This window comes from Canis lupus, chromosome 22, assembly GCF_048164855.1.
Source record: "Canis lupus baileyi chromosome 22, mCanLup2.hap1, whole genome shotgun sequence".
NCBI classification, from domain to species: domain Eukaryota; kingdom Metazoa; phylum Chordata; class Mammalia; order Carnivora; family Canidae; genus Canis; species Canis lupus.
Window position 1 is genome coordinate 14,533,993 of NC_132859.1, and position 19,034 is coordinate 14,553,026.

Sequence of the window (19,034 nt, forward strand, 5' to 3'; positions counted from 1 at the left end):
GCTATTATGATTTTAAGAAGGGATTATGTGCTTTCAAAATGAAAATGGGTGGCATTATATAGACTAGAGAGAGGAAATCCTAGAAAGCTGTTTCAGTTAATCCAAGTACAAATGAAGCAGCTGCACCAGTTCTTAGAGGCTCTTCTATTCAATATGTTGGATATCAAAGTGAAAGAAGACATGTGGAATCAGGATCAATCTCTCAGGCTGACCCATTAATATTTTATCAGAGAGCCTCTCTGGTGCATTGCACTTCATGGTGTATTTGTTCCCAGAGCCTTTCTGAGGAGAATTACCTGCTCCCAGGACATGACCTGCTAAGTCTCTTTTTTGTCTAAGAAATATGAGTTATTTCCAGGAAGTCTTTCTCAGCCTGATAACACTTCCTAGAATGTCAAACAAATATTGACTTCTACAACCATATTCATAGATTATCAGGACCTTAAACTCCTATTTCTTACTAAGAAATGTATCACCGGGTCAGAGCTACTCTCAACCACGAGGTCATGAATGGCAGTGAGGTACTCTGCTTATTATCTTAGAACACATGTTCTGCAAAAGACAACTGGACACAAATTGATGGAGAAATCCCATATATGATGCCCAAGGCTGAGCATTACTCCACTGTGTCGGTTGCAGGGCTTTACAGTTTGTATTACTGACAGGTACAAGTGACTTATTGTGTCTCCAGGAATATAGCCCTGAAGTTCTACTCAAGGCACAGTACTAATAACGGTTCCTACTTAGGAGGTGTCCACCAGGTACCAGTCACTTTACATAACACTTCCATCCTCAAAACAATAATTATATTGAAATGGTACTTAATCACTTAACAAATAAGGAAATTAAGACACAAAGAGGTTAACCTGTCCAAAGATAGTATAGTATAGTACGTAATTGAGCTGGAATTCAAAAGAAATCAGTTGAATCCCCAAACCTGTGTTCCAGCCTTCTCTTTTTAAATTAAATTTTAATTATACATGGCTACCATTCCTACAAAATTTTTAAGCATGACAGGTAAGAGTACAATCTTTTTGATCACCTTCTAAGGGTAATTCCTGTAAGAGTGTAGTGTGTATCCTTCTAGTCTTTTTTGATACCCATACACTATCTGAACGTATAACTACTTACAGCTGTTTTTTGTTTTTATTTCATATAAGTGGCATCGTGCTTTATGCATTATTCCTGAGTTTGACTTTTTCCCTGAACAAATATCTCTGAGGCTTAACCTGCTCCACTACTCTCTGCTATTCCCCTTCCTAGGTTACCTGCTTCTCTAAAAACTTGGCAGATTAAGAGCTAGTGTTCTGAACCTCAGTACCAGACACCTTTAAGGGAATTTTGTTTCTTGTTTTCAACATTTCATTACAAAAATTTTATTTAAAAATAGTGAAGTTTAAAATATTATACATCCACCTAGGTTCTACCATTAACACTTTTACTTGCTTTATTACATATCCATCCATCTATCCATCCACAGGAATTTTAATGGTAGAAGAGCTCCCTGCAGCACCTTGCTAAGTCACCTGCTCTGCTTAGGTTGTCGAATGACCAATACTATCCCTAACTGGATGAGTAGGGAGCAGTGGTAAAGCTACCTGTGGAATCCAGTTTGTCAGATGTCCACAGAGGTCTCCATCCTGGAAAGGATGTGTTTTAATGGAAGAGTGACCAATCATGCAGAACACCCAAGACTACTTGACTGAAGAAATCACTCAGAATGGTCTAGAATTGTACCTAGGGTTGAAAAGACTATAAGAAGATGGAATACATATTGGACTACCAAAGCAAACTGTCCTGAGTCCTTGCTTTTTTAGAGGGAGGCAGCAAAAGAGTGCCATCGAGAATCCTGATGGACTTCAAGGAAGCCATCGCGGTGGATGGCTTCCCAAGTGGATCAATGTCCTTCCCTATCCAACTCAAATCTGTGGAGCAATAGCCCTGAACCAGCTGTTTGCAGCACCGAGAGGCAGTAACTACTGTACAAAACAGTAAGTCTATCTCTATAGGAATTGGTGGTCAAGATCCTTATTGTGATTAAACGTGTAGTTGAGCAGCCTGAAAAGATGAATGAGATCTCTAGGTACAAAGTTGCCAAGTTTTATGTCCCTCTGTGTCTGACATTTTTTTATGGAATGTGGCCAAAAATGAATGAATACAATGATACCTTAAAAAGAGCATTCTCCAGCACCTGGAGCTCTGCTGGTTAAGTATCCAACTCTTGATTTTTGGCTCAGGTCATGATCTCAGGGTTGTAAGATTGAGCCCTGCATCAGGCTCCACGCTGGGCATGGAACCTGCTTGGGATTCTCTCTCTTCCTCTCCCTTTGCCCCTCCCCTCTCAAAACTGGTTTTAATAACTTGCAGCAAAACTTAAGTATACAACATTCTGGTTGCAGTTCTGTCTGTTGGGATTCTTCAGTTACGTTCATTCCAGGAATATGTCCCCACTCCAGTGATTCAGGTTATCAGGCCTGTAACATGTAGGCAGAAGTATTCCGCAAAGAAAGCAAGAGGTGATGGAGTACTGGGGAGGACAGCTTTTTAGTAGAGGGCAAGAAATTACTAGAGGACATGCCAGCAGGAACCAGGGGTAGATTTAGAGGGGCTGGCAGTGCAGAAGGGCAGTGCTTGAAGGACATACTTCAAAATATGTTCCACATGTATTAGTTGAGGGCCTACTATGTGCCAGGCACTGCCAGGAAATTCAGGTTTTCAGGGAAGAACTCTAAAGAAGGGGGAAGAGCAATGAGGGCTCAGCCAGCATGCAGACTGTGTTCCCTTCATATAGAAATGACTGTGTGTTTATAAAACAACTCTCCTACCTCATTCAGGACCCTAAAGAGCAATTTCCTTTCTCTCTTCTTTAATCAGAACATTAAAAGGTAAGCTGACATGATTTCCAGGCAACGAAGGACTTTTGGCAGGAAATTTTGCTCTTTCTCCTTCACTGCAAAACAATATCTTCCCTCTTCTGGGCAATGAGTGCACACTGGTCCTTGGTTAAGAACGGAGATGTTAGTCACAGTCATTGTCTTTGTCTGTTCCTCTCTGGAAAGGAAAAACCATTACAGAGCGAAATCAGAATGTCCTTGTGAGGGGACTTGGCAGAGAAGAGGACACAAAGCTTGAATTAGCAGCATCAGACCAGTGCAGGTGCCCATGGCAAGGAGCACAGGAGCTTAAATGCCAGGATCTGTACACGTTGCAGTATCAGCTGTGAGATAAACTATTGATTCAGGTTTTGTGACTTTTGCTTTTTTTTTTTTTTAAGGCAGAAGTCCATCATTACTAAATAATAAATCTTTTCTGAATTCAACACACACAAATCACTTTCCCCACTTCAATAGCCTAATCAAATACCAGGAGAGTCTTCACTGGTATCTCTGGGATTTCAGATGATGCTTTCCCAATTACATTTCTTTAGGGCCACTAAGTGAAAAGGAAGATTTCTTTTTTTTTTTTTTTTGCTTTAATGTTATCATGTGGCATTTCTACACTTACTACTAGCAAAAAATATAGATCACAATCACATGAGTCATTTTTGATTCCTCTCCTGCCACAGTTGGTTCTCAAGTCCTGGTGCATTGTCATCTGAATCTGCCCTCTTCTCACCATCCTCATTACTGCCTTAATACAAGTCCACTTCCTCTCACATTCAGCCTATTGGAATGGTCTCCCATTTTTCCTACTTCCAGTCTTGGATCACTCCAAGCCCTAAAAAAAAAAAAAAAGTACTGTTCATGGACCAAGTATTTTTTATCATTCTGTCATTTACCTTACCATGTGTTGTGAAATAGACATTTTATTTCATTTTATCTTATTTTATTGTGATAACACAACATAAGATTACTCCTCTTTTTAAGTTTTTAAGTATACAACTCAGTATTGTTACTATGGGTGCAATATTGTACAGCAGAGTTTTAAAATTTAAGTGAAATGTTACATTTATCGATTAATAACTCCCTATTTCCTCCTCCTTCCAACTCCTAGCAACCATTTCAGATTAATGTCTTCTCTGAGATTTCCTCAGATTGAAGTTTTCCTCAAGCACCCAGCAATAAATACAAATATACAAGGGTCCGTTATCATGACATTTTTGGACACAAAGGCCAAAAGTTTTTGAAAGTTTGCAAGAAAAAAAGATTATACATAAAGGAGTAGGGACAATAATGACTTAAGGCTTCTCTAGGGCAATGCCAGAAGGTAGAGAATAATGGGGCACTGGCTTCAAAATACCGAAAGGAAATAATTTCTAACACAGAATTCTATTCCCAGCCAAGTAGCAATAAAATGTTAGGATAAAGACATTTTAAGATAAAAGTCGCAAACAGTTTACTTCCTAAGTATGTCTTCTCAAGAAACTACTGAAGGATATGCAGTAACAAAGTGAGAACGTAAGTCAAGATTGAAGATTTAAACCAAATGGAAAGAGTTTTCAGTTCACGTGAGAAGATAATTTCCACAGTGATAGAAAGGGAAATCCCGATTTGAAAGCTACCACCAGGCCTAGAGGCCAACCAGCATAACTAGAAAAAGTTAGGGAGTTCCAGAAAAGAATGTTTTTAAGAAAATGAATTTTGGGCAGCCCAGGTGGCTCAGTGGTCTAGCGCCACCTTCAGCCCGGGCGTGATCCAGGAGACCCGGGATTGAGTCCCACGTCAGGCTCCCTGCATGGAGCCTGCTTCTCCCTCTGCCTGTCTCTGCCTCTCTCTTTCTCTGTCTGTGTCTCTCATGAATAAATAAATAAAATCTTTTTTAAAAAATGAATTTTGAGAAAATTTCTGACCCAGAAAAGAAAGTCTTTAAGAAAATGAATTTTGAGAAAATTTCTGATGTTTCTGAACATTTTCAGAGGAGATTTAGAAAACTATAAGAGGTATTTGGGTTGAATTAATAAGTTCAAGTGGAAAAGTCAGCTCATATATTAATTCCAGAGAAAATAGAACAGTTTTACAGAAAAAGAAAATAATATATGTCCAGCAAAAGAAATAGATGGCATAATTCAAGAGAGTTTAATAGACTAATAGTTTTTAGGTATAAGCAGACTTAAGAAAACTAAAAAGGCTAATAACAATATAGGAAATATTACTACTCTAGGCCTGAAGAGGCAAGAAGAAGATGCAATTCCTTGGTCCCAAAGAGACTATCCTATGGAGGGTGTTTACCTGACAAGAACTGTGGCCTATTGTAGAACCAGCAACAAACCCAAGACTACCTAGTAAAAAAGGAGGGAGCTAGGAAACAAATACTAGGCCCTCATTTTGTCCTTCCTCCGATACCCTGCTAATGCCTTCTATTGGTCCAACTTAACTGAGTAACCATAGCGCAAGGGAGCCCTTTGATAGAGTCTGCGCATATCAGCCTCTGAGACACAGGGCTGAAGGAAGGATGGAGAGTGAATCTGGGCAGGTAAACAGAAGATATACAGCATAGTATCGACACATTGGGTCAACTGTGGATTTTTTTAATGTTTATAATAATGGAAACATGAAATAGTAATCCTAACAAAATCATGTTACAACTGTATGAGGAAGATGGAAAGGATGCACATGTGTGGTGGTGGTGGTGGTGGTGGTGGATGGAAATGTGTGTGTACTCTTCCATGATGAAAGTCAATAGATCATGCCCAAAGCTGGGGGGGCGGGGGACGGTATGTTACTCACGGAAAGAAAATACAAAGAGATGATTTAATGTGACTGCCTAAAATAAAATGCAATAAAACAACAAAGCAATTGAAGAAGATCTCTCACTTTCTTGTCAGTCCTAACACCCTATGATCTCATGGTCCGTAGGTGGAAAATGGTACATTTGACTAGTGAAGCCTCTACCTCAAGAACAACGCAGAGATTCAAAATCTATAAATGAAGCTCAAAGTATCACTCCACGATGACTTATGAAGTACAAAGGGGCGAAGGTACCGTCACAGTGTGGAGTTCGGTGGTCACTATCTTCGGCAATGGTCAAGCTTGGCAATACAGGTATCCTCGCTTTTTGAAAGTTCACATTTTGCCACTTTGCTTTCACAAAAGACCTAGTTAGTACCTGCTCTTGCTCACTAAAAGAAATCCAAAGAGGTTGTTCCCTTTTATTAAGAAAGGCTAAAAGCTAAAACTCGCATTCAGTGCTTGTGTTGCAGGCAGCCCAGCCTCGGTGGGGCAGCCCTCCCGGAAGCAGCAAGAGGGCCCACCCCCCTCCTTCCCTGGGACCTACACTCAGCATCTCAGCATCAAGCCGCCGCAGCTTTGACCTGTGTCTGTGAGCGTTTGTGCTTTGCTCCATTTATTTTGTGCATCCATCAGCAAGGTGTGTCGTAAGGTATCAGAAAAGCCTAAGAGAGGTTATTTGGTGGTGGGGGGGGGTTTGCTGGGAATGCACAAACTTTCTGCCATGTAGTTAATGGTAACTGCCTCTTCACTTTACATCATTTTGGCTTACGAAGGGTTTCATACAAAAGGAATTTTTTCGCACTGTGGGAGAAGCCCTAGTTGCCAAGAGCAGGAGGGGATTGATAATTCTGTTTCTTGCTGTGATGCAAGGGGAAGGACATAACGTCTCCCATTTGGTATTCTTGCCAAAAATGCCTCTCCTGACTTCAATACACAGAAACAGTCAAACAAATCTGGGTTAATGGAACGGATCCGGTCCAGACAACTGGCCTCATCTCTTCCAAGGGAGGTTGGGGGCAGGGGATACTGAGGGAGATTTAAGAAACCTAATACTCAAAGCTAATGTGTGAACCTTGACTAGATCTAGGTTAGGAAAAAAAGATTGATGAGACATGTTGTGGAACAAGGGGCCTCTGTGAGTATGGGTGACATTGAATTAGTGTCCGTGTTTTCTCGGGTATAGCAACGATGTAGTTATTTAGGAGATGTTTTTAATCTGGGAAGATGTACATGGAAGTATTTAGGAATGAAGTGTCCTATCTGTGCCCCCACTTTCAGATGGTCTGGCATGGAGGAAGTCTAGGAAAAGACGGAGGCAGTGTGGTAAGAAGTCGACAGTAGCCCTTCAGGAGAGGATGATTCAGGTATAAATATCTAAGTATTGCTTTCAGCTTTTGTGCAGGTTCAAAAAAAATTTTTTTGAGAAAGTGCTTCTGGGGCAGCCTTGGTGGCTCAGTGGTTTAGCGCCGGCTTCAGCCCAGCGTGTGATCCTGGAGACCCGGGATCGAGTCCCATGTCGGGGCTCCCTGCATGGGGCCTGCTTCTCCCTCTGCCTGTGTCTCTGCCTCTCTCTCTTTTTGTGTCTGTCAAGAATAAATAAATAAGGGATCCCTGGGTGGCGCAGCGGTTTGGTGCCTGCCTTTGGCCCAGGGCGCGATCCTGGAGACCCGGGATCGAATCCCACATCGGGCTCCCGGTGCATGGAGCCTGCTTCTCCCTCTGCCTGTGTCTCTGCCTCTCTCTCTCTCTGTGACTATCATAAATAAATAAAAGTTAAAAAAAAATTACCTGAATCTTAAAAAAAATAAAGAATAAATAAATAAAATCTCTAAAAAAAAAAAGTGCTTCTGAGGAGGGACAAACATGGGGATGGATGAGCTGCTGCTGTTTCATAATAAGCCACGCTGAGTATTTGACTCTATAAACTACATACATGTTTAACTTTGATCAGAATAAAAACCAATAAAATGTCAAGGCTAATTCAAGAAATGTCACAATATTGAGAAATGTTGTATGATAATCAAATCAGAACTCAAATAGGGATTCGAACTTTAAAAATTTGGCACCAGAGGCTGAGGGCTGGAATTTACCTTGAAGAACCTCTCAGCCTGCTTCCTCCATTGTAAGGATTCATTACATGAGGCTCAGGGGAGTTAAGTGACTTGCCCAAGGTCAAGCGCCTATGTAGCAACAGAGACAGGTCGAGAGGTCAGATCTCACTTCCATTCCAAAAATCTTTCCTTATTTATATGCCACAACTTACCTGCTATTGTACAACACTCTTGCACAGTGAGTAAGCAGCTGTTCAGCACTCTGTGCTCTTTTCTCAAGAAAGATACGGACAGCAGTGGGTGAAAGGGTAGGAGGAAGGAAAAACACAAACCAAGAAAACCACAGTTGGATATTAGCGGGGAAGGGCAATTGAGACTGACATTGCGGAGTGGTTACTCTCAGGCAATAAAGAATTTATTCTCCCAAATTACAGGGTTTCATCTGCTCACACTGTAATTGGCTATTAGAGCTTGGTAATTGATACTAAGAAGCTTGTAAGCCTTTGGCGCCCAACGTTTGGCCCAGCTGTCAAAAATGAGCACAGTCAAGATGGACAAAGAAGCTTTGTTGCTGGTGCTGGTGCACATGGAGATTTTTAGACAAAGAAAAAGTTTCCTAAATTTGAGGCAGTTGGCCTGTTTTAAATAATATCTGTCCAGTTTCCTTGCAAAGTTTTAAGACCCCAAACAATACAAAGGATAGATTTGATGATGTATACTTTATTGTTTGTTATTTATTTTCCCATATATATGTATATTAAAGATTTTATTCATTTATTCATGAGAGACACACAGAAAGAGAGAGAGAGAGGCAGAGACACAGGCAGAGGGAGAAGCAGGCTCCATGCCGGGAGCCTGATACGGGACTCGATCCTGGGTCTCCAGGATCACGCCCTGGGCCGAAGGCAGGCGCTAAACCGCTGCGCCACCCAGGGTTCCCCCTCCCCTATATTTTAATGTAGAAATTTCCCATACATAAAAGGGGGAAAAATTACTTCCGTTAATATCCACAAACACACCACCTAAATTCTACCCTTGATATTTTCCTATTCCTACTCTATGAAATATCTAGCCATCTAGCCATCTCTCCACTCAAAAATCCTTCTTACTTTTATTTGCTTTTTGAAGTAAGTCGCAGACATCGGTATACTTGCCCTGAAACATTTCAGCATTCAGCATGCATGTCATTTATCATATATATTATATAATAATATATGGCACATTATCATTTATCATATATATTATATAATAATATATGACATATCATTTATATATTATATACTATTAACTATATTATATATTTTTAGATGGGGAAGGGGCAGAAGGAGAGGAACATAATTATTATATATACTATACTATTAATTATATTATATATATGGAGAGTGTGGGGAAGGAGCAGAGGTAGAAGGAAAGAGAGAATTTTTAGCTTTTAAGCAGACTCCACATTGAGCGTGGAGCTAATATGGAGCTTGATCCCATGACCCTAAGATCAAAACCTGAGCCAAAATCAAGAATCAGACGCCAGGGACACTGGGGATCCCTGGGTGGCTCAGCGGTGGAGCGTCTGCCTTTGGCTCAGGGCATGATCCTGGGGTCTGGGATCAAGTCCCACGTCGGGAGCCTGCTTCTCCCTCTGCCTGTGTCTCTGCCTCTCTCTCTCTCTGTGTCTCTCATGAATAAATAAATAAAATCTTTGAAAAAAAAATCAGATACTTAACCGACTGAGCCGCCCAGGTGCTCCATTAATTCAATATTTTAGTGGTTCTTTTTGTTTCTTTAGAGGTAAAATTTACATAAAATGAAATGTACAAATCTAGTGTTCAATTCCTTAAGTTCCAGCAAATATCTGCACGTGTACAAACTAAATCATTACAAGACAAAGAACACAAACATCACAAACAGAAAATTCTCTCATACCCTCTCCCAATAAATCTCTACCTACAACCACTAAGAGGCAACCATTGTTTTGAAATGTGTTCACAAAAAAATTAATTTTACCATTTCTAGAGCTTTAAGTCCATGGGAAAATACAGTGATGCCTACTTTATGCAAGGTTTCTTTTACTCAATATAATGTTTCAGAATTCATTCATGTTGTGTGCATCAATGGTATGTTTCTCTTTATTTCTGAATAGTGGTCCATTGTGTAAAGGACATAGTATGTGATTTATCCTCCAACTGATGAACAGCTGGGCTATTTCCAGTTTGGGGCTCTTATGAATAATCCTGCTCTGGATGTCCTTATACAAGTCTTTCTGTAGACATTTGTTTTCATTTATCTTGGCTAAATACCTAAGAATGGAATTTGTGGGTCATAGGATATGCATATGTTTAGTTTCATAAGCAACCGTTGGACTTTTTTCAAAGTGGTTGTACCATCCTACACTCTCCACCACCAACATATGAGCTTTTGAGTCTGTCCACAGGCCCATCATTTATCCTAGTAGTCTTTATTGTAGCCATTCTGTTAGTATGTCAAGTATTATTTATTTTTGACAAATGCATTTAATACAACCGAAGGCAGTCTATTTTTACATAAAAAAAATAGGTTACCCACACTTAGAGAAGTTGACAAAACTCACAGGAAATCAGGATACTTTAAAACAGGTACATACAGCCTCCTCTTTCTTTTTTAGACCCTTTCTTTCTTTCTTTCTTTCTTTCTTTCTTTCTTTCTTTCTTTCTTCTTTTATTATTTATTTATTTATTTATTTATTTATTTATTTATTTATTTCCTGTGGTTTTGTTATTGCTGGTGGTGGCTGTGGTGGTGTTTTACTGTGGTAAAGTTCACATAACAAAATTTACCTTCTTAGCAGTTTTAAAGCGTACAATACAGTGGTACTAAGTATATTCATGATGTTGTGTGCTCATCACCACTAGCTAGTTGCAGAACTTCCTCACTACCCCAAATGGAAACCCCCAACTTGTCACTTCTCATTCTCCTTCCTCCTAGCCCTTGGCAACCACAAGTCTGATTTTTGTTTCTGTGGATTTTCTTATTCTGGGTATTTCATGTAAGTAGAATAATGCAATATGTGGTCGATTACAACTATATGATATTAGGTATAATTATAGATTCCTTGGATGACAGGACATAAGAACACTGGATAGATGAAAGACAGAATGTTTGTTACTTACAGCTCCAAAGGAGCAAAGGCTGCCTCACTGGGCCACACAGGGGACAAGGGAACAAGTTGGAACTCTAGGAGGCAGTTTATGTGTGACAAGCAGGGTGGGGTTAGTAAGGTTTTGTGGGCTTCCTGAGAATTGAGTATTTTTTGGTATCAATTTTTATTTACCTTGTAGTTAGCTAACATACAGTGTAATATTTTCAGAAGTAGAATTTAGTGGTTCACCACTTAATACAACACCCAGTGCTCATCAAAACAAGTGCCCTACTTAATACCCATCACCCATCTAGCCCATTCCTCACTCACCTCCCTCCATCAGCCTTCAGTTTGTTCTCTATAGCCAAGAGTCTCTTATGGTTTGCCTCCCAGTCTCTTTTTTTCCCCATTCCCTATGTTCATCTGTTTTGTTTCTTAAATTCCACATATGAGTGAGGTCACATGGTATTTATCTTTCTCTGACTTGTTTTGCTTAGCATAATACACTCTAGCTCCATCCACATTGTTGCAAATGGCAAAGTTTCATTCTTTTTGATGGCTGAGTAATAGTCCATTGACTATACATACTATATCTTCTTTATCCATTTATCAGTCGATGCAGCAACCTCTTTGACATCAGCTGTAGTAACTTCTTACTAGACACATCTCTGGAGGCAAAAGGAACAAAAGCAAAAATGAATTATTAGGACTTTATCAAGATAAAAAGCTTCTGCACAGTGAAGAAAACAATCAATAAAACTAGAAGGCAACCAATGGAATGGGAGAAAACATTTGCAAATGACATATCAGATAAAGGGCTAGTATCCAAAATCTATTAAGAACTTATCAAACTCAGCACCAAAAAACCCCCAAATAATCCATAAAGAAATGGGCAGAAGACATGAATAAAAACTTTTCCAAAGACATCCAGATGGCTAACAGATACATGAAAAGATGCTCAACGTCCCTCATCACCAGGGAAATGTAAATCAAAACCACGGTAGATATCATGTCACACCTGTCAAAATGGCTAAAATGTACAACACAGGAAACAATACATGTTGGTGAGGATGTAGAGAAAGAACTCTCTTACACAGTGGGTGGGAATGCAAATTGGTACAGTTATTCTGAAGAACTATAGGGAGGTTCCTCAAAAAGTTAAAAATAGAGCTATCCTGTGACTCAGCAATTGCACTACTAGGGATTTACCCAAAGGATACAAACGTACTGATTCGAAGGCGCACAAGGCGCACATGCACCCTAATGTTCACAGCAGCATTACTAACAACAGCCAAAATATGGAAAGAAAATGGAATATTTTGAATAATTCTGTGGCTCCAAGCAACAAGAGGCCACCCCTGGGTGTTAGGTATCTGGGCACGTTTAGCCATTGGAAATGCATGTGTGTGGGGATCCCTGGGTGGCGCAGCGGTTTAGCGCCTGCCTTTGGCCCAGGGCGCGATCCTGGAGACCCGGGATCGAATCCCACGTCGGGCTTCCGGTGCATGGAGCCTGCTTCTCCCTCTGCCTGTGTCTCTGCCTCTCTCTCTCTATGTGACTATCATAAATAAATAAAAATTAAAAAACATTAAAAAAAAAAAAAGAAAAGGAAATGCATGTGTCAAAACCTGGGAGTGTTAGGGTGGAATCTTCTTAGCAAACTACCCACAAAGGGGCAAGGGAAGTGAAAATTATAACCATGACTTCAAAACTGGCTCAAGACAGTACTTGGGAAATGTTACATTACAGCAGTTCTGTGGATCAGACTCCTCTCACGTGGCAAAGTGGTCAAGTTTCATCCATGTTGTAACATGTATCAATACTTCTTCATTCTTTGTTATAGCTGAATATTACTCCATTGTATGGATATGCCACATTTTGTTATTCATTCAACCATTTATTGGACATTTGCATTGTTTCCACCTTTTGGCTGTTACTAGGAGTGCTGCCATGAACATTCATGTACAAGGTTTTTTTTTGCAAACTTGTTTTCACTTCTTTAGATTATGTAGTTAGGAGGGCAACTGCTGGCGATATTTAACTTATGGAGGAATTGCCAAGCTGTTTTGTAAAGTGGCTGCCCCATCTTGCATTTCTCCCACCAATGGATGAAGTTTCCAACTTCTCTATATCTTCACCAACACTTGGAATTTTCCATTTTTAAAAAATTATGACCACCCATGTTGTTTTGATTTGCATTTCCCTCATGATTTAATGATGCTGAGCTTTATGATTCTTCATCTGCTTTATGTATCTCCTTTTTGAAAGATGTCTACTCAAGTCCTTTGCCTATTCTTAAAATGGATTGTGTGGTTTTTTGCATGAAGTCTATTTTAATTCCAGAAGGCAACCTTCTTTTTCCAATTAATTTCCTCTTATTTTCAGTATTTGTGATTTTAATTTATTGTTTTAAAGATTTGTTTATTTACTTTAGAGAAGGAGAGAGAGAGAGATAGGGAAAGAGCACAAGTGGAGGGAAGGGCAGAGAGAGAGGGAGGGAGAGAGAATCTCTAGCAGACTCCCCACTGAGCGCACAGACAGATATGGGGCTTGACCCCATGACCGTGAGATCATGACCTGACCAAAGCCAAGAACTGGTTGCTTAACCTACAGAGATACCCGAGTGCCCTTTGTGGTTTTATTTTAAAAGGAGATTAAGGTTTGTTTATTCCCATGGGTGACATCTTTGAATATTTATTTATTTTTAGAGAGAGAGTATTGCAGGAGGAGGGAGGGACAGAGGGAGAGAGAGAGAAAGAATCCCAAGTAGATTCCCCACTGAGCACAGAGCCCTATAAGGGGCCTGATCCCTCCCCACCCTCACCACCAAGATCATGACCTGAGCTGAAATCAAGAGTCAGACACTTAAACCACTGAGCCACCCAGGCGCCCCTCACGGTGATGTTTTTAAAAACATGGTGAAACAAAATGCATGCATTGTTTACATAAAAGGATCAACTTTTCAGATGACTCTATTCTAGGTTTCAGAGAAGAACTGGATATCCTGATGAGGAGGCATTAAATGAAGCTGAAATTCAAGTCTTCAAATCAAAATCACAAAAGGTGGCAAAACCCTGTTCTTAAAAACAAAACAAAGCAAAAACAAAACCCTGTTCTTGTAACCAGAGATGTTAAACACGATGGAAAAATGAGAAGTATCATTAAGCCTCCAAAACAATATTTTAATTGTGGGCAAAAGTTTGTCAAACTATTATAAGAAAACTAAAGTTTAATACTACTAAAAATTTAAAAAGAGGCCTTGGCCGATATAGTTCTAGGCAGTTTTTTTGCCCTACATTAGGCAAACTGTATCATAACTAGGAAAGTCAGAGCCAACATGAGCAGCTGAGGGATTTTACCTTTCATATATACACCAAATTGTAAACACTCATGAGTCCGGGAACAAACAAAAACTAACTCTTAGTAAGTACCAGTTGAATTCAACCCAATTGGGAACCACAGTTTCTCTAAATGGAAAAAGAGGCCAAAGCAGCCAACTCAACTTTTTCAAGTGATCAATAAGTAGATAGAAAACACAGAACAAGGATAACATTTATTTAATCTAAGAAAGTGAGTGTGACTAGGCTTTATACTGAAAGCTCTTTTTTAAAAAAGAGGTTCTTTGGTTTTAAGGAAAATTTATCTGCAGAACTGCTTTAGAGATAAGAAGCAGGGCCAGAATAAATGTGCTCCTCTCATCCTGAAGATTTTGATCTCAGGAATCAGAATGAACCCTTGTTGCATTTAGCATTTTGGTATTCAGTCTGGGAGAGGAAGCTCACAGTGACATATTTAGGTTGTTTGAGGAGCCAAAGTGGTGGTGTTATAAAAATGTCAGTCCCAACAGCCCCTCACAGTAGGAAGTCAACTCTGTGAGCTTGCTGTCTAGGTCTGAAAATGGGAATGGTTTCCAGAAGTGTTTGGCTAAATTCAGAGATTGTTGCTCCTTCTTCAGTCTATTCTACAAGCACTTAATTCACCCTGCTATATAGTTGGTGCTCATAATGCAGAGATGAAATAACCCGAGTTCCTGCACTCAGGAGGGTCTCTACCCAGGGAAAGGAGTGGGTGCATAAGATTAACTGAATATGTGCCTCGATAGAAGCTTCTATAAGGCCTTGTGACATACAGCAAAGAGAGTGTTCAAATCTATCAGGAGGGGCGTCACGATGAAAGGACTACTGCGTTGAGCATTTCCCCCCAACTCCTCATTTTTAAAACTTTCTAACCCACAGGAAATTTGCAAGGCTTGTATAATAAACATCCACACACTCATCATCCAGGATTACCAGCTGTTGACATTTTTGCCACATTTATTATTTCTCCCTTTCTGATGCTTTACCTCAAAATTCTTAAACATGTTTCTCCTGGGATCAAGGACATTCTCCCACAAAAACACAAATTACCACAATAAGGAATTTTAACCTGAATACGATTGTACAACTAATACATAGGTCATACATACTCAAATTTCCCGAACTTTTTTCCCTCCCCAATCTGAGATCCAATTAGGATTATGCATTGAGGGATCCCTGGGTGGCGCAGCGGTTTAGCGCCTGCCTTTGGCCCAGGGCGCGATCCTGGAGACCCGGGATTGAATCCCATATCGGGCTCCTGGTGCATGGAGCCTGCTTTTCCCTCTGCCTATGTCTCTGCCTCTCTCTCTCTCTCTGTGTGTGACTATCATAAATAAATAAAAATTTTTAAAAAAACTTCCCTTTAAAAAAAAAAGGATTATGCATTGAATTTAATTTCAAAAATTTTGATTTTCTCTTTAATCTACCTTCATCTAAATGAAATCCTCAGCTTTTTTTCTTTTCCTATCTCTCACAATATTAATATTTTCGAGGTCCAGGACAGTTGTTAAGCAGAGTATCTTTCCGTCTGGATTTGTCCTATGGTTTTTTATTCGTGGTATGTTTTCTGCTATATCAGAGTCAGGTTAGACCCTTGAGGCAGGAGTCCAACACTGGAAATATTAAGTAGACATTGGCAAATAGTGGCAAGTTTGCTTGCTAGTTATACTGGGGACAGCTTCAGCCAGGGAATAGACACTTAATAACTGATATTGGTAAGTAAGAAGCACTGAGTGGATGCAGAAGCTCTGTCTACTTCCACTCCCAGTCACATCAATAGAAATTCTGGCTAATACTTACCAACAGCAACCAAAAATTATTTTGTATACGGTCACGCTTGACACCAAGAGAAGCAATTCTCAGCTTACTTAAGGTTAGAGTGGTGAATTGCTGCTATGAGTAGAAAAAGTCACCTATAGGCTACTGGGACCTTTGTGTTGGGAGATAATTGTTCATGTCATTTCTACATGTCTTGTGACGACTTTTATCCTACCTTGCACATTTTAGGAATGCCTGCACAGCAGATCGCCCTGGGAACTAGAGATCCTATCTCCCTTTGCATCAGAGGGCAGATTCATTTCCTAATGATGATTTAAAGATAATGTTGTCCTCAGGGACAAAGGTTGGGCATGTCTGCCAGCAGCCCCTTCAAAGCACTGGGGTGTTCCCAAGCTCGGAGCCTCTCAGTTGTGACACAGACTCACTGAGTGCACAGCATTGGGCCTCACGGGGAGGAAGAACCAGTGTGTCCATGAAGCTCATGCTGCTTGTTGTGCCTGAATCTACGTGGTTCTTTCTTCACAGGGGCTGACTGTATGGAAGTGTGGCAAGCTGACCTTGGCCTGTTGTAGTCACTGCTGCTTAGGGACACCTTGACAGTGTGCCACCCACCAGCAAGCGCATACTTGGTGGGAACTCCAACTGGAGCAATTAGCACAGCAGCTTATCTGCAGCTGATGAAATATTTTAGGCCCTGGCAGGGGCAAACTTGCAACTGCTTTGTAGGAGTGCTTCCCTAACCCACAACAGAAAGACTTTCCACTGAAGAGAACCTCACCAAATATCAATGCACAATTAAAGAGCTAACAAATCACAGAAGACAATGTACCAGTGGAAGTGCGAGAGAACCTACATGGCAAGTGGGAGCATTTGAGCTCCAGAATGTAGAGGTAATAGAGCACTCGGAAAGACACTTGAAAAAAAAAAAAAGGAAAGACACTTGAGACAAGTATGTTGAAAACACAGCCACTCCTTGGAGATATTACAAGTTTGGTTCCAGATCACCGCAATAAAATGAACATCACGGTAAAGCAAGCCAAATAAGTGTTCTGTTTTTCCGGTGCACATACAAATTACGCTTACGCTATCCTGTGGTCGGTTAGGTGTGCAATAATATTACGTCTAAGACAATGTACAGACCTTGATTTAAAAAATACTTTATTGCTGAAAAATGCTAATCATTATCTGAGCTTTCAGTGAGTCATCATCTTTTTGCTGATGGAAGATCTTGTCTCCATGTTGATGGCTGCTCACTGGCCAGGGTGGGGGGTGCTGAAGGTTGGGGGGCTGTGGCAATTCTTAAATTTGCAATTTCTCTGTGATGCCATTTGAGGACATTCTACTACGCACAGTAGAACTTCTTTCAAAATTGAGAGTTCATCCTCTCAAACCCTGTTGCTGCTTTACCAACTAAGTTTGGACCTAGAAGCAGTGATACTCCAGTAGCAATTAGCTAATCTAGCACACAGAATTTGGAGTTTGTTTGTTTTTAGAGAGGGAGAGGTGGAGGGACAGGGCAGAGGGAGAGGGAGAGACAATCTTAAGCAGGCTCCACGCCCAGGGTGGAGTCTGACTCGGGGCTCGATCTCAAACCCTGAGATCATAACTGAGCCCCAAATCAAGAGTTGGATGCTTAACCAACTGAGCCACCGAGACATCCCAGATCTTCGGTTTTATTTTGTTTTAAGATTTTATTTATGTATTCGAGAGAGAGTGAGAACTAGAGAGAGAGTGTGTGCAAGTACACACACAGGGAGAGATAGAGAAGCAGACTTCCTGTCAAGCAGGGAGCCTGTGGCGGGGCTGGATCCCAGGACTCTGGGATCATGACCAGAACTGAAGGCAGACGCCTGACTGAGCCACTCAAGTGCCCCGAGATTTTGGTTCTATTTTTTTAATTCTTTTTTTTTAATTGGTAAAGATTTTATTTATTTATTAATGAGAGACACAGAGGCAGAGACACAGGCAGAGGGAGAAGCAGGTTCCCTGTGGGAAGCTCCATGCGGGACCCCATCTGGGACTCGGGATCACCCGAGCCAAAGGCAGACACTCGACCACTGAGCCACCCAGGCGTCCCCATTTTTGGTTTTTAAGTGTTACTCCCCACTTAAAGGAACCAGAGCATCTTGGAGAAATGGCTGATTTGAGAACTGGGGGTACAGTAAATCTAAGATGGTTCTGGAACATATTGTTGTGTCAGGAAAGTAAGGAAGAAATTCATGCATAATAATAGAGCCCCATGGGAAGGACAGATGGGCTAGCTTGAAGAGGCTCCCACTGGCCAAATCTGGGATGATTCAATCCTCCAAATAATTATAATAAGAATCTGGTTATAATAAGGATCCACAAGTCTACTTTTATATAAACAAATGGGAAGAAGGGAACATTTTCCTTACCATGGAAAGGCAACTAATAAACGTAGAATGATGGGGAAAAAAATTGGCAACCACCTTAATAATTAAGGCAAGAGTCATCAATCGATGCTAAAATTATTGGACAGTGGGGCACCTGGGTGGCACCTGCCTTTGGCTCAGGATATGATCTCATGGTCCTGGGATCAAGTCCCACATTGGGCTCCCTGCTCAGTGGAGACCTTACTTCTCTCTCTGCCTCTACCCCTGGTTTGTGTTCTCTCTCTCTCTCAAATAAATAAATAAAATATTTTTAAAAATAAAAAATAAAAATTATTGGACAAAAGTTTGAGAAGTGATAAGATGTTTACATAACCTCAGAGTATCGCACCACAGGACACTTCTTGATTACAAAAAAAAAAAATAAAGTAACTGCACAATGAGGAAATCAGGCTGACATCACCTTAATATTGCATCCATTGGGCATCAGGTGGGACCAACAATACCATGTCTCTCCTAAGGCAATGCATTGAGAAACAGGGCTGGGAGTAGAGAGAGGCAAGCTAGGCACCTAGGGCTAATCCTGTACTTGCAGGGAGCTGAGAAGAAATATCTCCTAATTCTGTATACTGAGAACCTACCCCTTGGCTTACTCTAGTCCCAGCCCTGCTGAGAAGAGCACAACATTACTTCAGTGCTACTCTGACCCAAAGTACATA

At 40.6% G+C, this 19,034-nt stretch overlaps 1 long non-coding RNA gene across 1 annotated transcript; it reads left to right on the forward strand.

Annotated features, from left to right (window-relative positions):
- Positions 1-1,129: 1,129 nt before the first annotated feature.
- LOC140613916 (uncharacterized) lies at positions 1,130-16,917 on the forward strand. The gene is made up of 4 exons (XR_012014835.1): positions 1,130-1,991; positions 5,796-5,981; positions 6,948-7,033; positions 16,490-16,917. It is a non-coding gene; the product is annotated as an uncharacterized lncRNA (long non-coding RNA).
- The last annotated feature ends 2,117 nt before the right edge of the window (positions 16,918-19,034 follow it).